The sequence below is a fragment of the Equus przewalskii genome, chromosome 8 (genome assembly GCF_037783145.1).
Source record: "Equus przewalskii isolate Varuska chromosome 8, EquPr2, whole genome shotgun sequence".
Lineage (NCBI taxonomy): Eukaryota > Metazoa > Chordata > Mammalia > Perissodactyla > Equidae > Equus > Equus przewalskii.
Genome location: NC_091838.1, coordinates 28,988,418 through 29,011,146, shown reverse-complemented (window position 1 = coordinate 29,011,146; position 22,729 = coordinate 28,988,418). Strand labels below are relative to the sequence as shown.

At 35.3% G+C, this 22,729-nt stretch overlaps 1 protein-coding gene across 6 annotated transcripts in view; it reads left to right on the top strand.

Annotated features, from left to right (window-relative positions):
• The window catches only part of RP1 (RP1 axonemal microtubule associated), a 440,182-nt gene that overhangs the window by 37,694 nt on the left and 379,759 nt on the right, over positions 1 to 22,729 (top strand). The gene's annotated exons all lie outside the window — the stretch shown is intronic.

Here is a 22,729-nt window from a genome sequence, read left to right as displayed (position 1 = left end):
CGGTGCTTTTGGTGTCATATCCAAGAAGTCATTGCCAAATCCAGTGCTATGAAGCTTTTGCCCAATGTTTTCTTCTAAGGGTTTTATTGTTTGAAGTCTTACATTTAGGTCCTTGATCTATTTTGAGTAAGTCTCTGTATATGGTGGTAGGTAAGAGTCCTACTTTGTTCTTTTGCATGTGGATATCCAGTTTTTGCAGCACCATTTGTTGAAAAGACTATCTTTTCCCCATTGAATGGTCGTGGCACCCCTGTCAAAAATCATGCAACCATGAATGCGAGGGTTTATTTCTGGGCTCTCTATTCTATTTCATTGATCTATATGTCTATCTTTATATCAATACCGTGGCGTTTTGTTTACAGTAGGTTTGCAGTAAGTTTTGAAATCAGGAAGTGTGAATCCTCCAGTTTTGTTTTTCTTTTTCAAGATTGCTTTGGCTATTTGGGGTCCCTTGAAATTCCATATGAATTTTAGGATACGTTTTTCTATTTTTGCAGAAATCATCATTGCTATTTTGATAGGGGTTGCATTGAATCTGTAGGTTACTTTGGGTAGTATTGACATTTTAACAATATTAATTCTTCCAGTCCATGAACATGGGATGTGTTTTCATTTACTTTTTCCTCTTATTTATTATGTATATTCTATTTATTATCTTTATTTTTTTTCAGGATTGTTTTGTGGTTTTCATTGTATGAGTCTTTCACCTCCTTGTTTAGTTAATTCCTAAGTATTTTATTCTTTTTGATGCTATTGCAAATGGAATTGTTTTTGTAGTTACCTTTTTGGAATGCTCATTGCTCATGTATAGAAATCCAATTGCTATTTGTGTATTGACTTTGCAACCTGCTATTTTGCTGAATTTATTAGTTCTAACAGCTTTTTTGTGGAGTCTTTAGGGTTTTCTACATGTAAGATTATGTCACTTGCAAGCAGAGACATTTTTAATTCTTTTTTTCCAATTGGATGCCTTGTATTTCTTTTTCTTGCCTAATTGCTCTGGCTAGAATGTCCAGTACTATGCTGAATAGAAGTGGTGGCAGTGAGCATCTTTGCCTTGTTCCTGATCTTAGAGGAAAAGCTCTCAGTCTTTCACCATTGCTGTGAGTTTCTTGTCTGTGATTTTTATTATATTATGTTCAGGTAATTTCCTTTTTTTCCCTATCTTGTTCAGCATTTTTGTCATGAAGATGGGTTGAATTTTGTCAAATGTAGAGTTTTTCTGCATCGTTTGAGAGGATCATGTGGTTTTTTTCCCTTTCATTTTGTTGATGTGGCATATTACATTGATCAATTTTCATATGTTGAACCATCCTTGCATTCCAGGACTAAATCTCTCTTGGTCATGGTGTATAAACTTTTTAATATGCTGCTGAATTTTGTTTGCTAGTATTTTGTTGATGATTTTTCTGTCAATGTTCATAAGGAATATTGGTCTGTAGTTTCTTTTCTTGTAGTGTCTTTGGCTTTGGTATCACTGTTATACTGGCCTAATGAAATAAGTTAGGAAGTGTTCCCTCCACTTCAAATTTTGGAAAAGATTGAGGATTGATATGAGTTCTTTAAATGTTTGGTAGAATTCACCAGTAAAGCTGTCAGGTCCAGGACTTCATTTTGTTGGGAAATTTTTGATTACTGATTCAACCTCCTTGCTAGTTATAAGTCTATTCATATTTTCTACTTCATCATTTAGTCTTGGTAGGTTTTATGTTTCTAGAAATTTGTCCATTTCATCTAGGTTATTAATTTTTTTGGTGTACGGTTATACATAATACTTTTATAATACTTCTTATTTCTGTACAATTGGTAATAATGTCCTCAATTTCATTTCTGATTTTAGTATTTTGAGTCTCCTCTCTTTTTTTTCTTAATCCGTCTAGCTAAAGGTTTGTTGATTTTGATGATCTTTTTGAAGAACCAACTTTTTGTTTCACTGATTTTCTCTCTTGTTTTTCTATTTTTTATTTTACTTATCTCTGCTCTAATCTTTCTTATTTCCTTCCCTCTGCTAGCTTTGAGTTTAGTTTGTTCTTTTTCTAGTTCCTTAAGTTGTAAAGTTCAGTTGTTGATTTGAGATGTTTCTTGTTTTTTAATGTAAGCATTTATGGCTATAAATTTCCCCTTTAGCACTGCTTTTGCTGTGTCTTATGAGTTTTGATATGTTGTGTTTTTATTTTTATTCATCTCTAAGTATTCTTTAATGTTCCCTGTGATTTTTTTGATTCATTGGTGGTTTAAAAGTATATTGCTTAATTTATATAATTTTGTGAATTTTCCTGTCCTACTTTTTGTATTGATTTCTAACTTCATTCTGTTGTGATCAGAGAATATACTTTGTATGAGATCTATCTTTTAAATTTAAATCTATTGAGGTTTAATTTGTAGCCTAACATATGATCTATCCTGGAAAATGTCATATGTGCACTTGAGAAGAATGTGTATGCTGTTGTTGTTGGGTAGAGTGCTGTGTATGTCTGCTATGTCTAGTTGGTGTATCGTGTTGTTTAAATCCTGTATTTCCTTACTTATTTTCTGTCTGGTTGTTCTAGACATTATTTTGAGAGGGATATTGAAGTCTCCACCTATTATTACACAACTATTTCTCCCTTTAATTCTGTCGGTTTTTTTTTTTTTTTGCATATTTTGATAGTCTGTCATTAGGTATGTAAATGTTTATAATTACCATATTGAATGATTGTATTGAGACTTTTGTTAATATATAATGTCCTTTTTGTCTCTTATAATCTTTTTTGATTTACAGTCTATTTTACCTGATATTAGTATAGTCACTCCTGCTCTCTTTTGGTTACTCTTTGCATGAAATACTTTTTCCCCCTTCCTTTAATTTTTAACCTGTTTGTATCTTTGGATCTCAGGTGAGTCTCTTATAGATAGAAACTAGTGTCATGTATTTTTATCCATTCTGCCAATCCTGTCTTTTTATTGGATAGTTTAATCTATTTACATTTAAAGTAAGGAGGGACTTACATCTGCCCTTGTGCTATTTGTTTTCTATATGCCCTATAGCTTTTGTGTTCCTTATTTTACATTACTGTTTTATGTTTAGCTATTTTTTTGTAGTATTTTTTCTCATTACTTTTTATGTATATTCTATAGCTATTTTCTTTGTGGTTAATCTTTTAGGATTTAACACCCTACAGTCATAACACTCTCATTTAATAACATACAAAAACTCTGCTCCTTTGCAGCTCTGTTCCCACCCCTTTCAGTTGTTGATATCACAAGATTATATTTTTATGAATTGTGTGCCCCAAAGCATAAATTAATAGTTCTTTTAAATGCATTAGTCTCCTAAATTATGTTGAAAACAAGAATTGGAATTACAAACCAATGTTACTGTAATAGTAGCTTTTACACTAAAAATTAGTTTTTTTCTTTTACATGTATTAGTCTCAAATCATAGAGAAAACAACATGATTATAATAAGACTAGTTTTTATAATTACTCATGTATTTAACTTTATTGAGATCTTTATTTCTCTATATGACTTTGAGTTAGTCTCCAGTGTCCTTTCCTTCCATCTTGCTGGACTCTCTTGAGCCTTTCTTGCAGAACAGGTCTAGAGCTCATAAATTCCCTTGACTTTTGTTTATCTGAGAATGTCTTAATTTCTCCCTCACTTTTGCAGGACAGTTTTGCTGCATATAGGAGTCCTGGCTGACAGTTTTATCTTTTAGCATTTTGACATTAGCCTCCAAATTTTCTAATGAGAAATATACACATAATCTTATTGAGAATCCCTCATATGTAATTATTTGCTTCTCTCTTGCTACTTTCAAGATTCTCTCATTCTTTCCAGCTTTTAAAATTTGACTGTAATGTGTCTTGTGTGGGTCTCTTTGAGTTAATCTTAATTGGAGTTGAGCTTCTTGCGGGTTTATATTCATGTCTTTCATCAAATTTGAGAAGTTTTCAGCCATTATTTCTTCAAATATTCTCTCTGCCCCTTTCTCTCTCTCTTTTCCTTCTGAGACTCCTACAATGCATATGTTGGTCTACTTTGTGAGGGTCTCACAGGTCCCTAAGGCTTTGTTCACTTTTCTTTAATCTTTTTTCTTTCTGTTCCTCAGCCTTATAATTTCCATTGTCCTATTTTCAAGTTCACTGATTCTTTCTTCTGTCTGCTCAAATCTGCCTTTGAATACATCTGGTGAATTTTCCATTTCTATTATTGTACTTTTCAGCTCTGGAATTGTTTCTTTTGGTTTCTTTTTGGGTTTTATATCTCTTTATTGATATTTCCATTTTATTCACACATCATTTTCTTGACTTTCTCCATATCTTCCTTTAGTTCTTTGAACATCTTTAAGACAGTTGTTTTATAGTTTTTGTCTAGTGTATTTGTCAATGTGCTTTTTCGAGGGACAGTTTCTGTTTATCTATATTTTTTCCTTTGAATGGTCTTACTTTCCTGTTTCTTTGCACGCCTTGTGATTTTTTTTGTTGAACACTGGACATTTGAATCTAATGATGTGGTAACTCCAGAAATCAGATTCTCCTCCTTCCTCAGTGTTTGCTATTTTTTGTTTATTGTTTTCATTTTATTAATTGTTTTTGGCTTCCTCTGTGCTGAGGATCAGCCTGAGGTGTAAACTTAATGTCTTATAAGGTCTTTTCTGAGTATTTCCCTGGGAAAACATGGTCACCTTATAATTTTCTGAATGTGTGTAGTTGACTTTGAATCTCCTAGTCTTTAATATATGGCTCTCAAAAGGGCATAAAGCAAAAAATTAAGAGGGGTTGGGGAAAGGGGACACTGGCACTTTAAATTCCCTGGAAGTCATTTCAGCCAGAGGAGGAGGGACTTGCAAAAAAAACGAGGGAGATGCAGCAACAATGGTTGCCAGCTTCTTTGTCTCCACCTCTGTGATCAGAAGTAGCAATCAGTGATCAGAGCACAGATCCCTAATATTTGGAGGACAGAGTCCTTTTTGCCCAGCTTAGCTTCCACAGGCTGTGTGTAAACTGCTTCATGAACACATCCACAGCTGTCTGCCATGAGGTTGGGAAATAGGTAGCTGCTACCATGATAAGAAGTGAAATTTACTGAAATTAACCAGAATTTACTGTCCAAGTCTTCCCCTGTAAGCAGCAGGCTTTCAATAGACTCCAGAGTTCTGAATAGTTATATCAGACAGATTCTCCCAGTGCAATTATTGTCTAGGTGGGGAGACAGATTCCTGACACTTCCTACCATGCCCTCTCCGTCAGTTTGATATTTTTATGGATTGTGCTTTTAATGTTGTATTAAGAAATCTTTGACCTAAGTCATGCAAATTTTCTCCTACGTTTTCTTCTAGAAGTTTTATAGTTTTAGGTGTTACATTTAGGTATATGATCCATTTTGTGTTATTTTTTTTGTATATGATGTGAACTAAGGATCAAGATTCATTTTTTTTGCATGTGGATATCAAATTGTTCCAGTATCATTAGATGAAAATACTCTTCTTCCTCCATTGCATTGCTTTTGCCCATTTTTCAAAAATTGGCTTTCTATATATGTGTGGGTTTATTCCTGGAATCTCTATTTTTTCCATTGATATAATTACAACAATACCATCTGTTTTGGGGCTGGCCCCATGACCAAGTGGTTAAGTTTGTGCACTCTGCTTCAGTAGCCCAGGGTTTTGCCAGTTCAGATCCTGGGCACAGACCTAGCACCACTTATCAAGCCATGCTGAGGTGGCATCCCACATAGCAGAACCAGAAGGATCTAGAAGTAGAGTATACAACTATGTGCTGGGGGGCTTTAGGAAGAAAAAGAAAAAAAAAGATTGGCAACAGAGCTTAGCTCAGGTGCCAATCTTTCAAAAGAAAACCCATATGTTTTGATTAATGTAGCTTTGTATTAAATCTTGAAATTAGATCATGTTAATCTTCAAACTTCGTCCTTTTTCAAAAGTGCTTTAGCTATTCCAGGTCCTTTGCATTTCCATATGAATTTTAAAATGAGCTTGCAAATTTCTACAAAGAGCCATCTAGGCTAGGCTAGTTGATTTAATTGAGATTGCATTGAATCTGTGGATCAATTTGGGGAGAATCAATACTTTAACAATTTTGAGTCTTCCAAACCATGAACAAGATGTTTCCCCCAACTCATTTATCTTTTTAAATTTCTGTCAGCAATATTTTCTAGTGTGCAGAATATGGGGCTTTCAAATATTTCATATTTTTGATGCTATTGTAAATGATATTATTCTTTAAATTTAATTTTTTAATTTTCCATTGGTAGTATGTAGGAATACAATTGATTTTTTCATATTTGTTTTTTAACCTGAAATCCTGCCAAACTCACCTATTAATTTTCTTAGCTTTTCTGTAGATTCTGTCAGATTTTCTACATAGATAATTATGTCACCTGTGAATAAAGGAAATTGTATTCTTTTCTTTCTAATCTGGATGATGTTTATTTCTTTTTCTTGCCTGATTGCACTGGCTAGAACTTCAAATATAGTGTTGAATGGAAGTAGTGAGAGCAAACATTCCTGTTTCTGATCTTATGGGAAAAACATTTGGATTTTTACCAATTACATATGATGTTAGTTGTAGGTTTTTTTATATGTCCTTAATTGCATTAAGAATGTTCCCTGGTAGCCTTAATTTGCTGAGAGTTTATATCATGAACGGATACTGAATTTTGTCAAATGCTTTTTTTTGGTACCTGTTGAGATGACCATATAATTTTTCTTTTTTAGAACGATATCATGAATTACATGAATTGATTAGTAAATGTTAAGCCAGGTCTATATAGCTAGGATAAACTCCATTAGCTCATAACGTATGATGCATTTACTGTATTATTGGATTCAATTAGCTAAAATTTTGTTTAGAATATTTACATCTATGTTCATGAAAGCCATTCATTGTGGTTTCACTTTCTTATAATGTCTTTGTCTGATTTTGGTATTGGGCAATGGTGGCTTCAAAGAATGCATTCAGAAGAATTCCTTCTTCAATATTTGGAGGACTTTGTTTAGAATTTGTATTATCATTATTTTTTTTTGAGGAAGATTAGTCCTGAGCTAATATCTGCTGCCAGTCCTCCTCTTTTTGCTCAGGAAGACTGGCCCTGAGCTGTTGCAGGAGAGCATAGCAACATTATTGCAAGGCTTTAGGCTTAGCAAGAACAAATTACAAAATGGGTGACTGAGAAATATGCAACTTGCTGATTCTCATAAATTACTGTGTTAGATTGTGCTTTGGAATCAAAGGCCAGAAGGTAGTATCTTATCAAACATGAAGGCAAGGGGCTTAAGAACGCTGGCCCCTTGCAGGAACAGAATGCCATCTGCATAACTTGCCAGATTGTTTGTTCCCAGGATACTCCCTCGGAGAATGGCCTTGCGTAGGGCCGGGGTACATTGAAGGGGGGAAGATTAGAACTGCTGAGCTTTGACTTGCATATTCCTGCTGGCATAAGTTCCCGCTATGCTTGTACTTGTTGGCCTGCAAATAAATACGTGGTGATCAGAGGGATGTCACCTCAGTCCTAGAGGCTGATGGTCCCCTGTCCCATTAAATAATATAGAGTGTATTGTGTCTATTATACAGACGTGTTCTGTATATTAATTCCGTCCGCCCCTTCAGCTACCTGCCTAGCTGGTCTCAGCAGCACTGAGCCAACATCCGTACCCATTTTCCTCTACTTTATATGTGGGATGCCTACCATACCATGGCTTGCCAAGCGGTGCCATGTCCACACTCGGGATCCGAACTGGTGAACCAAGGGTGGCCAAAGTGGAATGTGAGAACTTAACTGCTGTGCCACCAGGCTGGACCCAGAATTTGTATTATTTATCTTTAAATTTTTGGTAGGATTCACCAATAAAGCCATTTGATTACGCAGTTTTCTCTGTGGCAAGGTTTTTAACCATAATTTCAATTACTATGAAACATTTAGAGAGATTAAGGTAATCTATATCTTCTTGAGTGAGCTTTGGTAATTTGTATCTTTCAGGAAATTCGTATATTTCATCGAAGTTTCAAATGCATTAGCATAAAGTTGTTTCTATTTCCTTATTATCTTTTCACTGAAATCTATAGTGATGTCACCTCTCTCAATAGTATTGGTAATTTGTGTTATCTCTTTTTTTTTTCCTCAACAGTCTGGCTAAAAGTTTATCAATTTTATTGATCTCAAAGACCTAGTTTTTGATTTCATTGCTTTTTTCCATTTCCTGTTTTGCTATTTCACTAGTATCCACTTTGTTCTTTATTATTTCCCTTCTTCTGCTTACTTTAGGTTTAAATACCTCTTCTTTTCCTAGTTTTAAGGCAAGAGCTGAGGCCATTGGGTTGAGATCTTTCTTCTTTTCTAATATAAGAATTTAGTACTATAAATTTTCCTCTAAATACTGATTTAACAGTTTTTCTACAAATACTGATATGATGTGTTTTTATTTTTATTCAATTAAAATACTTTCTTTTTTGATCCATGCCTTATTTGTAAATGTGTTATATAATTTCCAACTATTTGGAGGATTTTCCAAGGATATCTCTGTTATTGAAAGAGTGATATTGAAGTCTCTGACTACAATTGTGGATTTATCTTTTTTTCCTTGCTGTTCTGTAAGTTTTTGCTTCATGTATTTGAAGAAGTCTGTTATTTGGTGCATTTGCATTTGGGGTTGTTATGTTTTCTTAATGAATAACCCATTTGTCATTATGAAGTAACCTTTCTTAGCCTTGATAATATTTTTTCCTCTGAAATCTACTTTGTCTGATATTCATGTAGCCACTGCAGACTTCTTCTTCTCAGTTCTTCTAATGATACATATTTTTCCATATTTTTATTCTTAACCTATTTGTGACTTTATATTTAAAGTGAGTTTGCTATTGGCAGCATATAGTTAGTGTTGCTTTCATATTCAACCTGAAAACATCTGCCTTTTAATTAGTGATGTTTAGATCATTTACATTTATTGTGATTATTAATAAGATTAGGTATGAGTCTATTATCTAGTTATTTGTATTCTATTTGTCTTATCCTTTTTTTCTGGCTTCTTTTGGTTAAATTGATTTGTTTTTATGATTCTATTTTATCTCCTTTTCTTATTAGCTATAACTCTTGGCTCTTTCTTTGCCGGATTATTGTATATTGTGTGCACAACATTGTACCATATTTGCAAGTAGTTTGTAGAAACAGTTTGAGGCTTAAATAATTTTTTTTCTCTTATAAACAATTTATTTTGCTTCCAAGTCCCCCAGGGGAACTAGCTCTTTGGGATCATTTAAACCTATTTCAGACATTAAGATGATTTGAATATAAGTTTTTCAGGCCCTCTAGTTTACCCTTATCCAGAGCATAACCCTCTGAAGTTCAAACCCAGTGCATGGTGATGATATTGAAGGGATAATCACTAGGACCCAAGGAGGCCTGGACTCTATTGCTTTTCTGTGTATGCCACGGGCCTTTCAAAATTGCAGCTCAGCACTTCAGCTTCTCAGTCTCTCTCTCTGGAACTGACAACTTTCTCCAGGGAAGAAGTGTCCCAATTCAAGATTCAAGTCTCTGGTCCTCCAAACTGGCTTGGTTTCGACTTGAAAATTGTCTACGATCTTAGCACTCTGTTGGCTTCAAGTAGAAATGCTATTTTTAGCAAAACTAGTCTATAATTATTAGAAATGGATACCCTAACTGTTCTCTTTCCATATGTAGGACTTCATGTATTTGAGGAGAAAGGCCTTCAGGTTTCTGTGTCTGGGATAGAGTATCAGAATGAAATTTCCAGATGATACAGAGTGACGGAATTGCTTGCTTAAGACACAAATGGAGATAAAAGAGAAAGTTCTGTTATTGTTGATGACCAGAAGCTCTGGCAGCCCTGCCCTGCTGCCAGGGAGGAAGCAGGGGAAAGAAGGGCCACTCCCTGCCTGTTCCTGGCTGGAGCCAGGCCTCTTTTAGGCATACATTCTCACATTCACGTAGCTGTTTGTGGGTATTTCTTTAAATGGGCTGATAGTTATAGAAGAGAATTTGAATGAAGAAAATATTCTGAAAGCTGCTGCTTGCCAAATTTTATCAACAATGAGAGAACCTTGCAGAAAATTTCTAACATAAGTTCATTGTTCAAATCACCTGCCTTTCTGGTTCTGAATCCTCAAGTCATATGTAAGAGGTGATCCCTCCTGAACCCTGACTGAGGAGAGGTAGATGGGGTAAGAGAGTGACTACATAGGTCTGCAGACCTTTGAGATTCATTCTGGCCCTCAGATTTTACAGTTCTGGGTACTAGGAACCACAGTGGGAGCTGTGTCTGCTGGGATCTAACAGTGTTCTGCCATTGACTGGCCTTAAGATAGGAAGGAGAAAGCAGGTAATCTCATTTTAAGAACAAGAGTTTAGGAGACTTGGCTGCTAATTCAAAATACCCGATGATCTTGTAAAAATCACAGATGCTAGAGACATACCCTCCTCCTTCTATCTCCACCCTGAGCTACTGAATGAAACCAGGAATATACATATGTGTGTAAGTGTGTGTGTGTATGTGTGTGTGCATATATTTATATTAGTGGCATGTAATAATCATTTATTATTATTATTGTTATTTTTCATAGTTCTAGGGGTGGACTGGGCCTAGTTAGGTAGTTACTGCTCTGGGTCTGTCATGTGGGGCAGTAGAAGGTGGCTGAGACTGGAGTCATTAAGAAAGTTTCCTCCTTCCCATGTCTGGGCTATGGTTCAGAACACCTACAATTGGCCTCTCAATATGAGTGGCAAGGAACCTACATTTTTACCAGGCCCCCAGCATGATTCTTAGTAAGCACGGCAGTGATTTATTATTATTTGGACAACATGAATGTTTTGGTCCCTTAAAGTTATAAAATTCTAGAATTCAAGCCATCACTTTTCTTTTGAAATAAAAAAAAATCTTCCAAATTAAGAGAAGAGAGGTATTTCTCCAAGCCAAATGTTATGTTAAGAAAAAATTTCCAAATAAACAATTATCAGAAATTCTAACAAAAAGCTAATAGAATGCTGCCAAATATAATTCGATTTCTAAATTGGACGTGCCTTTATTGAGGTGTTTCCATGTACAAGATACTGTTCTAGGAGAGGGCGTAGACTTGTATTTACTTTCATCTGCTAACAAAGGTCATTCATTACCTAAGGCAGTAATACATTTAAGCTGGTTCTGCATTTCTTTGAGACTCAAATTCCTCTTGCCGCCTGTGGGAACTGCGAGTCTGGGGCAGGAGAAGAAGCAGCAGCTTTTATAGAGAGTGGAACTCCCTGTGGAAGCTACTTGCTGTGTTTGGCTCACGGACTGCCTTGTATATTGGGCCAAGACTGTAGATAGCTCTAAAATCATGAAGTCTCGGGGATGATTTACCTTCCAACATTGTAGGGTAGGGTGCATAAGATCATTGCATTGGCAACTTTGTGTCACCAACCTAACAGGCCTCTGTTTCACTATAACATGATTCTAACTGCTTTTAGCATTTGGATCCAGTTAATATTATCACTGGAAAGACATTTTGTGCCTTTCTAGAAAACATCTTTAACCAGTCCTTAATTCATATATTACAAGGCAAAACTTTGTCCTTCATTGTGTCGTCTGGACATTCAAAGCATTAAAAAGAAAATTTAGTTAAGGGCAGCATAGTAGTCAATCGTTACTTCTCATCTCATTATACCTTCTCAAGTTAATGGCAGATGTCACAACTTTTTTTTAAAACATAGACAGCCCCCAAATGGATTCTTACTGAAATGAGTTTTTCAAAAGAGAAACTAGAAGCTTTCTTATATTAAATGGAAATAGGCCAACTTAGTAAAACCTAAGTAAGGCCAAGTGATGAATAACAATATTGTAGTATTTCACGTAAACAAACCACTCTGCTGTTTAATGTTTCTTATTTCCTAATTTAGAATTGTGACAATATCCAGGAATTCTCACTTTTTGGTGTAGAATGAGAAATTTTTATGGGTTTTCATGATTCAGTTTAAAGCAAAAGGAAATGTATTTCAGACATTTTTCTTGAACATTCTCCTTCTGAGCAGGAAGTGGCCAGTATCAGCTGAAAACATGGGCATCAGATGGGAGGAAAACCTGCCAGTGTGACAAAATTTTCCTCCCCTACTTGAGGGGTGTTCTTCTTATTTAGTGTATCTTACTTAGAACTAAACCAAAGTTCAGTGACACTTCAATATTAGGGAGAAAGCAGGTCAAACTACAGCTGAAAATGATTAGGGAGTGAATTGTAAACAAAGAGCGAGCTAAGCCCTTCTTACTGAGATAAGAGCTTCAGGAATTGCATTCCTTTGCAGAAATGATAGACAGTCCCATCTTGAGAAGCAAAGTTTAGATAACAGTCAAGCTCTGTTGCTCACTTGTCGGTTGCTTTTAGGTAAATTTCATCTGAATTTTTTCATCTTTATTTTATTTTTTTTTAAAGATTGGCACCTGAGCTAACATTTGTTGCCAATTTTTCTTTTTCTTCTTCTTCTCCCCAAAGGCCCCCCCGCCCCCGCAACCCCGGTACATAGTTGTATATTCTAGTTGGGAGTGCCTCTGGTTGTGCTTTCCATCTTTATAATGGAGATAATAACATTGAAATTTCTGTAACACTAAAATGAGATAATTTATTGCAAATTATCTTAAATTCTCAAAAAATACTGTACATGTCTAAGACAGTGGTACTAAAACCATCCTAATAAAAGTACATTTCTATTTTATTTGGTAACAATATCCATATCTGCAAATAGTTACATATAAATTCAGGTCTCTGAAGGCAATACAATACCTGAGGAGCCCCCTTTAAGTGTTTTAATTGCATTTCCTCGCATTCTTAATTCTGTGATTTTTCCTAAATTCCTTTTTCTTTTATTGTTAAGAGTGCAAATATTCACTAAATATAATTATTGATTACTTACTAAGTGCAAGACACTGTAGAGTTCTTGTGGGGCACACAAAAATGATGAAACACTGTTCCCATCCTCCCAGAACTTAGGCTGTTAACATTATCTTGGAAATTTACATTTTGGTATCATTAGACTGATTTGTGGCCTTTCTAGGTGTGCTTCCTGAAATCAGTCCTTGTGCAATGAACAAAATTGATCGCCACTTGAGTGGCAGCAGAGATTTTCAGTGTAACAGCTTTCATCAGATAACATAATGTGTTTCTTAGAAAGGAAGTTCAAAAAGACCAATTCTGTTAGATTGCTGACCTTGACCTCCTGTGGCCAAAAATCCTGTTTCCCTGTGTTTTTAAAGGAAACACGTTTGAGAAAAGCTCCCAATCCCAGATTCAGTGGTTTTCCTTAAAGCCTGTTTGGAGAGACAACAATGGAATTCTGGGAGAGATCTGACATAAGCGGATTCATCTGATCCCTCTCAGGAGAGAGAAGTGTTTGTTTACTCTGCTCAGAGTGCTATATTTCTATGCATGTGCTATTATTAGAGTCCTTTGAAGTAGAAAAGTCTTATGTCATAGACCTCCTTGTGATTAAAAACTTTAAGGCTGTTTATCTTATGTGTACATAGAAGACATAGAAAAGGAGAAACACCTGTTTGTTGAAAATGAACTCTGAGGAATTAGGGAGCAGAAGTTTCTAAGTTTTGATTCTCTATACAGTGTCAAATTTGTTTACCTTACATCATAGGCTGCTTTTCAAATGTTTTCAGATAGATAGTTTTAAAGAGGAAAATATGATTGCATCTGGAGCCGAAGAAATTTATAGAAAGTTGTGTGGTGTCTAGAAACCATATTGGACTAGAAGTTTACTGGGAATGCACCTGCCTTAACCATATACATTGTAAACATCAAAGGAGATAAGCCATATGAAATTGCTTCCAGAACATAGCCATTGAAAAATGAAAACATTTTTTATTTCTTTGTCTCAACCATCACTTATTTGTTTTTAAAAGTCTTTTAAAAATTAAAAACAGAAAAGTACAAAATACATTTTTTAAATGACATACAAGTTAATTGTTTTACCCCACAGCAATATATCCTAGACTTTTTTTACACATAAATTTATGTCTCATCTTTAAGTGGCTACATAGTATTTCCTTGTGTGAATGTAAAATACATGTCCTGTACTGATAATATTTATATAACTGCATTGGAGTATTAAAAAGTAAAAGCCACAATGAGTGTTCATGTTACATATACTTTTATCCATTCTCAAACATTTCTTATCGAAGGCAAACTGTGAGAAAAGAGAAAAAAACTCACACAACATGATATGCTATTGAAGATATGACTTAACTACATTGGTAGTTATTATGGAATAAAATTTTATATCAGACAATGAGAGAATCGACAGTAAAGGAAAGTCACTTAAAAATTGTTAAAAACAATCAATCTTGACTTCTGTCTTCAGGAAGATGGAGTAGACAACATTTTTGCTATTTATCTTGTTAACTAAAAGCACCAGATATTTTACATAAAATAAATAGCAGAAGACTCTGAAAGATGGAGAACAGGAGGTAGACTAGCTAGGGACGTTGAGACCTAGGTTTTGTTTTGTCTTATGTATCCCAGATGGGATATTAGAGAAACTAGCAACCTGGGAATGCCAATGGAACAGGCTAAAAAAGCCCCAAGAAAAATCTGCAATCTCTATCCAAAGGATCAAGAAAAGGGCACCTAGCAAGAAAAATTTTAGATAATATTCAGCCAAACACACACAAAAAACTGCAATCCAATTTCCCCACTATTGCCCTGCCAGCAAAGACCTAGACTTCTATCATTGCCATAATATAAGAAGGTACTCCCACCCCAGTGATGTGGTTTCAGTGAGGCCTGAGTGGGGAGTTGGGACTTGCACCATCCCCTGTCCCCCCACTCTTCAATGTGCGTGGAGACATCATGGAATGACTGGACTTCCACCTCCCTCTCCTGCTAGGGTAGTGTCAGAGGAAGCCAAGTGAACGCCAAGGCTTTCACTCCTGCTAAGTAGTAATGAGGCCACTCTCCACAGTGTGAATGTACACCACACAGGGAGCAGTGATGAAGAGCCCTTTCCCCTGGATGTCCACAGAGGCCAAGAAGCGGCACCTTCTTTCCTCCACCAGAATGGTGTCAGAGGAGACCTGCTAAAATGTAAGATTTAAATAAGATCCAGACTATAATATAATACCCAAAATATTCAAAGTTCAACTGAATATTACTTATCACAGCAAGAACCAGGAAAATCTCAGCTAGAATTAAAAAAAGAAGTCAATAGTAGTCAAAACTGACATGATATAGATATTAGAATTATCTAAGAAAACTTTTAAAGCAGCCATCATAAATATGTTTCAATGAGCAATTAAAACACATTTGAAACAAATAAAAAAAAGAAAGTCTCAGCAAAGAAATAAAAAATCTCAGAAAAGAAATAGATGATATATAGAAGAACCAACTGGAGATTTTCAAACTGAGGAATATAATAATCTCCCACCTCAAAATCCCCAAAAAACCCAAACTTAATGGGTGGGCTCAACAGCAGAATGGGGAATATAGATGAAGGAGTATATGAATTTGAAGACAGAATAATAGAAATTATTTAATCTGAATAACAAAGAGAAATTTTACAAAAAAAATGAACAGGGCCTCGGTGATATGTGGGACTACAATAAAGATATAACATGTGAATCACCAAAGTCCCAAGGGAGAGGAGAAAACCAAGGGAAGTTGAAAAATGTTCAAAGAAATAATAGCTGAAAAGTCCCCAAATTTGGCAAGAGACGTAAACCTACACATTACAGCAGCTGAGAAATGTACAAACAGGATAAACTAAAATATTTCTGTGCCAAGACACATCATAGACAACCTTCTGAAAACTAAAGACAAGGAAAAAACTTGAAAGCAAGCAGAGAGAAATGCTGCATTACCTAGAGGGGAAAAGTAATCCAAATGACAGTGGATTTCTCATCAGCAACAACAGGGATCAAAAGAAAAAGTGCCACAACATTTTCAAGAGCTGAAAGAAAAGAATTACTAACCCAGAGTTCTGTATCCAGTGAAAATATCCTTCAAGAATGAAGGGGAGGACACAGGGCAAACCACTGCACCCAAGATTGGAGAGACAGACAGACAGACACAGGATGTCATGGCTGCCTGGAGCAGAGACTTCACTCCTGGGTAGGAAAACCTGAAATGTAATGGGCAAATTGCTAGAGGCTCAGTGTGGAAAAATCTGAAAGTTAAAAACTCCAGGGAGACCCACAGTTTTGTGAGATTTCCTCCAGGAGCTTGACCAGATTCCTACAGTATCAAAGAAAAAATCCTTTGTGTTTCTGGCAGGGGAAGGGGGAAAAGAATCATCTTGAAATACACCAGAGCACTCTGTTCTTCTGAACAAGGCCTACTCTCAGGGAAAACTAGTTAGCTGCAGCCTAACCTGCTGGGGTACTATCAGATGCTAACTGCCCAGGAGAAAGGGTATACCCAACACCAGTCTACTCTAGCCTTCCTGCCCCACCTAAGGGGGAAGAAAAACAAATGAGAGACTCTTGTGAAGTTCACAGTCCAGAGCCACAGGTTCACTAAAAGAATAAAACCTAATCATAAAACTATAGAACACTTCTCCTCCCATACCTCACCACCACATTACTAAAGGTCTACTTACAGCAGTTACTTTTACCCAGTATATCATATCCAGCTATGCAGAAAAAATTACAAGACATACTAAAAGGCAAAAAACATAATTTGAAGAGGCAGAGCAAGCATCAGAAACAGACATAGCAGGGATGTTGGAATTATCAGACTGAAAAGTTAAAACAGCTATGATTAATATGCTAATGGATCCATTGAATAAAGTAGACAAATGCAAAAATAGGTGTACAATGTAAGCAAAGAGAAGAAAATCCTAAAAAAGAACCAAAAAGAAATGCTAGAGATAAAAAACACTGTAATTGAAATGAAGAATGACTTTGATGGGCTTATTAGCAGATTGGATAAGGCTGAGGGCAGAATCTCTGAGCTAGAGCATCTATCAATAGAATCCTTGAAAACCAAAAAGGAAAGAAGACAAAGATTGAAGAAAACAGAACAGAATATCCAAGGACTGTGGGAAAACTACAAAAGGTGTAACATATATGTAATGGTAGTACCAAAAGGAGAAGAAAGACAGAAAGAAACGGAAGAAATATGTGAAACAATAATGACTAAGAATTTCCCCCAAATTAATGTCAGACACTGAACCACAGATCCAGGAAGATCAGAAAACACCAAGCAGGAGAAATACCAAAACAAAACAAAAAACACACAAAAACTATTATCAGGCATGTCATTTTTAAACTACAGAAAATCAAAGATCAGGGAAAGAATTCAGAGGGGCTGGCCTCATGGCGCAGTGGTTACGTAACGTTCACATGTTCCACTTCAGCAGCCCGGGGTTCGCTGGTTTGGATCCCGAGTGCGGACCTACACACCGCTTAGCACGCCATGCTGTGGCAGGCATCTCACATATAAAGTGGAGGAAGATGGGTATGAATGTTAGCTCAGGGCAAATCTTCCTCAAAAAAACAAAAAAAAGAAAAAAGAAAAGAATCCAGAGAGGACAAAACCCCTCATCTATAAAGGAACAAAGATAAGAATTATATCAAACTTCTCCTCAGAAACCATGCAAGCAAGAAGAGAATGAAGACAAATTTAAAGTATTGAGAGATAAAAAAAAAAAAAAACCCTGCCACCCTAGAATTCTGTACCTTGTGAAATTATCCTTCAGAAATGGAGGAGAAATAAAGACTTTTTCAAATAATATATAGGTCATAGACTTGGACCTACCTAAAGAACAGAAGAGAATTGAAGAAGCAATATGTGAAGGGAAAATAAAAAATTATATTTTTCTTATTCTTTTTTTTCCTTATTTTAGGAAGATTAGCCCTAAGCTAACATCTGCTGCCAATCCTCCTCTTTTTGCTGAGGAAGACTGGCCTCTTTTTGCTGAGGAAGACATCTGTGCCCGTCTTCCTCTACTTTATATGTGGGATACCTACCACAGCATGGCTTGCCAAGTGGTGCCATGTCAGCACCCGGGATCCGAGCCTGCGAACCCCGGGCCACTAAGCAGAACTTGTGAACTTAACCGCTGTGTCACTGGGTGGACCCCTCTTATTCTTCATTTATCTAAGAGATGACAGTATGTTCAAAATAGTAACACCAACAATGTATTTAATTATGTAAGGTTATGTATATATCTTATATATCTCCTTATATGTAAGTGAAATGAATGACAGCAATGATACAAGGAGTGGAAGGGAGGAAATAGGATTATTTTGTTATTATAAGGTACTCACACTACCTGTGAAGTGGTATAGTATTATGTGAAAGTGGACTTGGATTAGCTGTAAATGTGTAATGCAAACTCTAGGGTAATCACTGATAAGAGTATAAGAAGAAGTATAACCATTATACTAAGAAAGCAAAGAAAATAGAATCATATAAAATTCTTAATTAAAACCACAAAAGACAGAAAAGAATGCAAGACAAAAATAGGAACAAAGAACAAGGCAACAAACAGAAAACTAACAAATATGGTAAATATTAATTCAGCTATGTTAACAAACACTTTGAACGTCAATGGTCTAAGTGCACCAATTGAAAGACAAAGATTATCAGAGTAGATCAACTTTATGTAGTCTACAACTATACGTTGTCTACAAGAAACTCACTTTAAATATAAAAACGTATATAGATTAAAAGTAAGTGGATAAAGAAAAATATATAATGCTAACACGAATCAAAAGAAAGCAGGAGTAGCTATATTAATTTCAGTCAGAGCAGACTTCAAAGCAAAGAGTTATCAGGTTATAAAGAAGGGCATTTATAGTAATAGAGTGGTCAGTTCTCTAAGAAGACATAACAATCCTCAACATGTATGCGTTAACAGAGTGTCAAACTATGTGAGACAAAAACAAATAGAATTGTGAAGAGAAATAGATGAATACACTACCATTGCTGAAGACTTCAACACCCCTCTATCAGAAACAGATCCAGCAGGCAGAAAGTTAGTAAGGACATAGTTGAATCAACACCATCAATCAATTGAATATAATTGACATCTATAGAGTACGTCATCCAACAATAGCCAAATACACATTCCTCCCAAACTCACGTGGAACATTCGCCAAGATATACCACATTCTGGGTCATAAAATGCACTTAACAAATTTCAAAGAATAGAAATCATTCAATGTCTGCCCTGAGATCACAATGGAATTAAACTAGAAATCAATAACAGAAAGATAAACTGGAAAGTCCCCAAATAAGTGGAGATCAAAAAACACACTTCGAAATAACATGTAGGTCAAAGAAGAAATCTCAATAGAAATTTAAAAACATTTTGAACTAAATTAAAATAAAAACACAAGATATCAAAATTTGTGAAACGGAGCAAAAGCAGTGCTTAGAGGGAAATTTTTAGCACTGAATGCACCTGTTTGAAAAGAAGAAAGGTCCAAATCAATCATCTAAGCTTCCACCTTAGGAAACTAGAAAAGGAGAGCAAATTAAATCCAAAGTAAGCAGAAGATAAGAAATAATAAGGCTAGAGGAGAAGTCAAGGAAATTGAAAACAAGAAATCAATAGAGATAATTTAATGAAACCAAAAACTGGCTATTTGAAAAGATCAATAAAATTGATAAGCCTTTAGACAGGTTCATTAAGGGAAAAAAAGAGAGGACACAAATTACTAATATCAGAAATGAAAGAGGGAACATCATTACAGATCCCATGGAAATTAAACTATAATAAAGGAATACTATGAACAACTCTATGCCCACAAATTTGATAATCTAGATGAAATGGACAGAATCCTTTCAAGACAAAATCTGCTGAAACTCACACAAGAAGAAATACACAATCTGAATAGGCCTATATCTATTAAATAAATTTAATCAATAGTTAATAACATTTCAAAACAGAAAACACAAGGCCCAGATAAGTTTGCTGGTGAATTTCATACCAAACCTTTAAGAAAGAAATTATACCAATTCTATACAATCTCTTTCATAGGATAGAAGCAGAGGGAATATTTCCTAACTCATTCTATGGGGCCAGTATTACCCTGTTACCAAAGCCAGATAAAGACATCACAAGAATAGAAAACAACAGACCAATATTTCTGATGAACATAGATGCAAAAATTCTCAACAAAATATTAGTAAATAAAATCCAACAATCTATAAAAGATTTATACACTACAACCACGTGGAATTTATTCCCAGTATGCAAGTCTGGTTTAACATTCAAAAATCAATTAATGTAATCTGTCACATCAATAGGCTAAAAGTGAAAAATCACAAGATCATATCAATAGGTGCAAAAAGAGCATTTGACAAAATCCAACATTCATTCATGTTAAAAACTCGGTAAACTAGGAATAGAGGGGAATTTCCTCAACTTGATTAAGAATATCTACAAAAAAACCAAAGTTAATATACTTAATGGTGAAGAACTTGAAGCTTTCCCACTAAGATCAGGTACAAGGAAAGGAAGTCTCCTTTTGCCACTTTTTTTAAGCATCATACCAGAAATCTTTGCTAATGCAATAAGTCAAGAAAAGGAAAGAAAACATATACAGATTGGAAGGAAGAAGTTAAATTGTCTTTGTTTGCAGTTGACATGATCATCTATGTAGAAAATCTGAAAGAATTTGCAAAAACGAACAAACAAACTCCTGGAACTAATAAGTGATTAAAGCAAGGTTGCAGAATATAAGATTAATATACAAAAGTCAATTTCTTTCCTACATATCAGCAATGAACAAGTGGAATTTGAAATTAAAAACACAATACCATTTACATTAGCACCCCAAAAACTAAACTATAAATCTAAAAAATATGTGCAAGATCTACATGAGGAAAACTATAAAATGCTAATGAAAAAATCCAAGAAGAACTAGATAAATGGAGAGATATTCCTCACGCATGGATAGGAAGACTCAATATTGTCAAGATGTCAGTTTTTCCAAACTAGATCCACAGATTTAATGTAGTCCCAATCAAAATCCCAGCAAGTTATTCTGTGAACATCAACAAACTGATTCTAAAATTTACATGGAGAGGCAAAAGGCCCAGAATAGCCAACACAGCATAGAAGAAGAATAAAGTTAGAAGATTGACAGTACTTGATTTCAAGACTTGCTATAAAGTATAGTAATCAAGAGTGTGATATTGGTGAAAGAATAGACAACTAGATAAATGGAACAGAATAGAGAGCCCAGAAATAGACCCCCATAAATATAGTCAACTGATCTTTGACAAATGAGCAAGGACAATACAATGGAGCAAAGATAGTCCTTTAAACAAAAGGTGCTGGAACAAGTGGGCATTCATACAATAAAAATAAAATAAATAAATAAATTAGAAAGAATTTAGACATACACTTTTCACCCTTCACAAAAATTAACTCAAAGTGGATCACTGACCTAAACATAAAACACAAAACTATAAAACTCCAAGAAGGTGACACAGGAGAAAACCTGGATGACTTTCAGTAAGGTCATGACTTTTTAGATACAATGCTAAAGGCATGATCCATGAAAAAAAGAATTGATAAACTGGTCTTCATTAAAATTAAAAACTTCTGCTCTGCAAAAGACAAAATCAAGAGAATTAGAAGACAAGCCTAGGAGAAAATATTTGCAAAAGACACATTTGATAAAGCACTGTTATCCTAAATATACAGAGAACACAAACTCAACAGTAAGAAAATAAACACTCCAATTAAAAACTAGGCCAAAGACCTTAACTTTACCAAGGAAGATATACAGATGGAAAATAAGCATAGATAAAGATTCTCCGTATGATATATCTCCAGGGAAATGCAAACTAAAACAACAAGATACCACTACACATCTATTAAAATGGCCTAAATATGGAACACTGACAACATCAAATGCTGTGAAGGATGTGGAGAAACAAGGACTCTCGTTTATTTGCAGGTGGGAATGCAAAATGGTCCATCCACTTTAGAAGACAGTTTCTTACAAAACTAGACATACTCTTACCACACAATCAACAATTGAGCTCCTCGATATTTACCCAAAGGAGGTGAAAAGATGTGTCCACACAAAAACCTGCAAGTGGGTGTTTATAGGAGCTTTATTCATAATTGCCAAAACTTGGAAGCAAGCAAGATGTCCCTTAATAAATGACTAGATAAATAAACTGTGGTACATACAGACAATGGAATATTATTCAGCACTAAAAAAAATTGAGCCATTAAGCTATGAAAAGACATGGAGGAACCTTAAATGCATATTACTAAGTGAAAGAAACTAATGTAAAAAGGCTACAAACTATATGATTCCAACTATATGACACTCTGGAAAAGACAATTATATGGACAGTGAAAAAGATCCGCGGTTGCCAGGGTTTTAGTAGGGCAGAGCGGGTTGTGGGGATAGGTGAACAGGCAGAACACAGAATATTCTTAGGGCAGTGAAATACTCTGTAGATGCCACAGTGATGGATACATGCCATTACACATTTGTCGAAACCCATAGAATGTGCAACACCAAGAGTGACTCCTAACGTAAACTATGGACTTTGGGCGATTATGAGAAGTCAATGTAGGTTCATCTTTTGTAACAAATGTACCACTCTGGGGGCAGTTGTTGATAACAGAGGAGGCTATGCATGTGTGCCAGCAGGGTGCACATGGGAAATCGCTGTACCTCCCTTTCAACTTTGCTGTGAACATAAAATTGCTCTAAAAAATTAAAGTCTTAAGAAAAACACCTGAGTTACCTTTTAAAACTCCAAGGATTTC